Source organism: Oryx dammah, unplaced genomic scaffold (genome assembly GCF_014754425.2).
Source record: "Oryx dammah isolate SB20612 unplaced genomic scaffold, SCBI_Odam_1.1 HiC_scaffold_1903, whole genome shotgun sequence".
Taxonomy (NCBI): Eukaryota; Metazoa; Chordata; class Mammalia; order Artiodactyla; family Bovidae; genus Oryx; species Oryx dammah.
In genome coordinates this window covers 1-3,375 of record NW_024072007.1, presented here as the reverse complement: position 1 = coordinate 3,375, position 3,375 = coordinate 1, and the positions used below count along the sequence as shown (strand labels likewise).

At 51.7% G+C, this 3,375-nt stretch overlaps 1 pseudogene; it reads left to right on the top strand.

The window, feature by feature from the left end:
* Nucleotides 1-1,118: 1,118 nt before the first annotated feature.
* LOC120859606 lies at nt 1,119-2,684 on the top strand (annotated as a pseudogene).
* Nucleotides 2,685-3,375: the final 691 nt, after the last annotated feature.

Genomic DNA, 3,375 nt, shown 5'->3' with positions numbered 1-3,375 from the left:
GGCATCATTCTCCTTCATGAAAGTTGGACCCCTTTATCACATCTGAAATCAGAATGAACATTTTCCTGTGAGAAATAAAGAAATCTATGCATTTCATGCGAAACACTAGTTCTTCAGTCTCGGAATCACGTGTTTACATTTGTGTCTCTGTGCATTGCACACGTGTGTGTACACGTGTGTACTTGTGTCACCCTTTTGTGTGTGTGTGTGTGTGTGTGTGTGTCTAGGAGGAGCTCTGTTCCTCTGCAAAGTGCATCCACATGCGCACAACCTTGGCCACCCGCTGCCTGCTCTAAGCTGCAGGCCGTGGGGAAAGGCCAGGAGCTCACAGACCATAGGCCGGGGCTCCAGGGTGGTTTGGCATGGGGCTGCGTTGTGCGGCCCGGAAAGCAAGAAGAGGAAAGTGCTCTTTTTCTTCCTCTGAGCATGCTTGCATTCCTGCCACTGCTCAAGCCTAAGGCACAAGTTTAGGGATGATTCTGCAGCGGGTGCACGTCGTTGACACCAGTGTAAGCCGGCCCCCACCCTGCCCCCTCCCTCCTCATCCCCACCCCCGCCCGTGGCATTCACTTTGTATCCGAGGTGAGCACGTCTGTCCCTGAGGTACCCAGGGAACCTGTTTCACCTATGTGGATCCCTGAGCACATGGAAATGCCGGCTGCCCCAGAGGCAATTTCAAGCTTGAGGATGCTTGCAGCGTCAGGCGGCCTGGGTCTGCGAGTCGCTGGTCAGGCACTGCTGCACTGTGCGTCAGGCAAAAGGCTTGTGTGGACTCGGCCCACGTTGTGCTGGGACCTGTTTGGCCGCTGCGTCACCAGTGGCCAGAAGGCCCAGAATTGTAAGGGGCGTGTCCCAGGAGCCAACGCCTTTAGACTCCATTTGACTGGTTCCTTGATGAGGTCTGGAGGTCAGGGTGGAGAGTTCAGCCCCTTCCCGCCGCCATACTAGGCGTGCGTGGTGGCCGCAGGGTTCTGCGCGTGTGGGTCTCGCTTTCCCTGCTCATTCGCTGTGGGCAAGTAACCTGTTCTTAGTACCACGTAAACTGAGGGCGGGGAGTGGGCTGTGTTGGCTGTCTCGTGTCCAGCTTGTTTGCAGCCCGGGGCTACGGCGAGAACACCATGGAGAGTGAGACGGGGCCAGAGGAAGGCGGCAGCACCCCAGGATCCTGGATCTTAGTTGTGAGCCCAGGTATTCAGGAGGGAGGGCCCCTGGGGCCTACCAGCCCGGAGGGAGCGGCAGAGGCGATGCAGGCCCCAGGTGGTGCACCAGGCGAGGAGGCCGCCCTCTTCTGGATGGAGGCAGTGGAGGAAGGTGCGGCCCTGGAGGAGGGAGAGGTGGCGGGGATCGGGCAGGAGTTCCAGCTGCTGATGTTAGACGTCATGGAGGAGGTGGAGGTGGTGGGGTACGAGGAACAGAAGCAGGTGTCCTCAGAGGAACAGGGCCAGGAACATCCAAGGCCCAGAGCCCCAAATGACCAGCCTGCACTGGAGGTGCTGGAGTTGGATCCCGTGAATAAGAAAGCCCAAAGGGCGCATGCTCGCCTGAAACATAAGACCTGTCAGAGGCTGAAGCTGCATCTACCACAAGGAAGCACCGTCATCCAGGGAATCCATGGCTTCTGGGTCAAAGTTGTATCCCTTGGTGTGGTGCTTGTGAATTTTTTTTAACATGGTCTATTGCAGGAGCAGTTTGCAGATCTGGCAGTTCTGGTACAAAATTTACCTTTTGAGATGATGGGTAATGGTTACTGTCCTGCATATCTGTTCCTGATATTAGGTGTGATGTCCTTGCTGTTACACACTTAGGTTAGGTGTGATGTCCTTACTCTTTAGGCTAGCTTTGTTCTTCCAGCACTTTTTCCTCTAGCATCTAGAGGCTCCTTGACCTACAGCAGTTTATGAACCACCCCAAATGTCAGTTATGATGAGCAACCAAAATGCAGACATGAATCACTTCATGACCAACTTGGAGGTCAGGCAGGGGACACTGATGATTGTGGAAGGGAGGTGATGGGGAGGGAAGAGAACATGGTTTATCTGTGAAAACAAGAAAGGACAGCTCTTTTGTAAACAGGTTTCACACCCAGGCAACCACCCACCCCCTGACACTTTGTCCTGGCATGTGGAGGAATTCAGGCATCCCACTCATCACTGCAAGATCACATTGTCCTTTCGGAGGAATAGGTATTTCCAGAGTGAAATGATTGTTAAGGAGTAGCTGATTAATGTCAGGGGTAAGAGGCAGCTCCCTGGATTTGGAGGGTGGGGGGAGAAAAGTGTAGGTTGAATTGGAAAGCGATTTAGGTCTTTCTTCCATACACCTTTTCCTGCAGGATACCAAGCATCACATTCCACTCCAGTTCAGTGGTACCAGGGGTTTGAACGTAAGGCATACAGCCACAGGCACCACGACAGCAGCGTTAACTTCTTCAACTTGTTCTTTGATCAAAACGTCACAGAATCTGACTAGATTGCTGAACTGGGGTCCCATGTGGCCACTGGGCCAGAACTGGTGATTTATGTTGGAGCTGTTGGTGGTGCACAGGAGGGCTCATGGTCTGGCCAGCCCTGTGCTGACCTTGCTCATTTCCCTGGCAGATCATCATAAAGGATCTGTGGCCCAATACTTTGCAGTACTATGTGACAAGGAAGGCTCTACCACGAGAGGTACTGGAAGGACAAAAGGTGCGGTGTGCCCAGGGGATGAGCATTGGCATAAATGTCCAGGAACTTGGGTCATTTGTTTCACGTGTGGATAAAGTGAGACTCCGTGGAATAGGGTGACACAAGGGCATGAGGGAATCAGCAAGAGACAGCCAGGGTAGAGAACTGTAGTGAAAACCAGGTTCTAACTAGAGAAGCTTGAGATAGATGAAGTGGCCTGTCCAGGCCAAAGTCACTCCAATTTACATCTAAGTCAGTTGCACATCTCTGAACTGTCATTCCATGGCCAACAAGTCCACCCTCAGGCTCCTCTTAAATTGGGGCCCACCTACTGTTCCTCATGAAGTCCCCTTTCCAAAAAGGTCTGTGAGTCTCCTTTGTGCAAGTCTGTTCCCCCACTGAGCCATCATTTGATTCCATTTTGATCATCACACTTGTTTTTTTTTTTTTTAATTTTTCTTTTGCATCTCTTTCAACTGGTACCCTCATTCTGCGAATACTGAACACTGTGCAAGATTATGGAGAATAATCTTTTATTTATTTCAACTGGAGGATAATTACTTTACCATACCATGACAGGTTTTGCTCTACATTGACCAACATTAGTCACCCGTAGGTATACATGTATTCTCAAAAATGCTAAACCCACCACCCACCGCCCTCCTCTTCTTGTCTTTCTGGGTTGTGCCACCACATGACTTTGGTTGCCTTG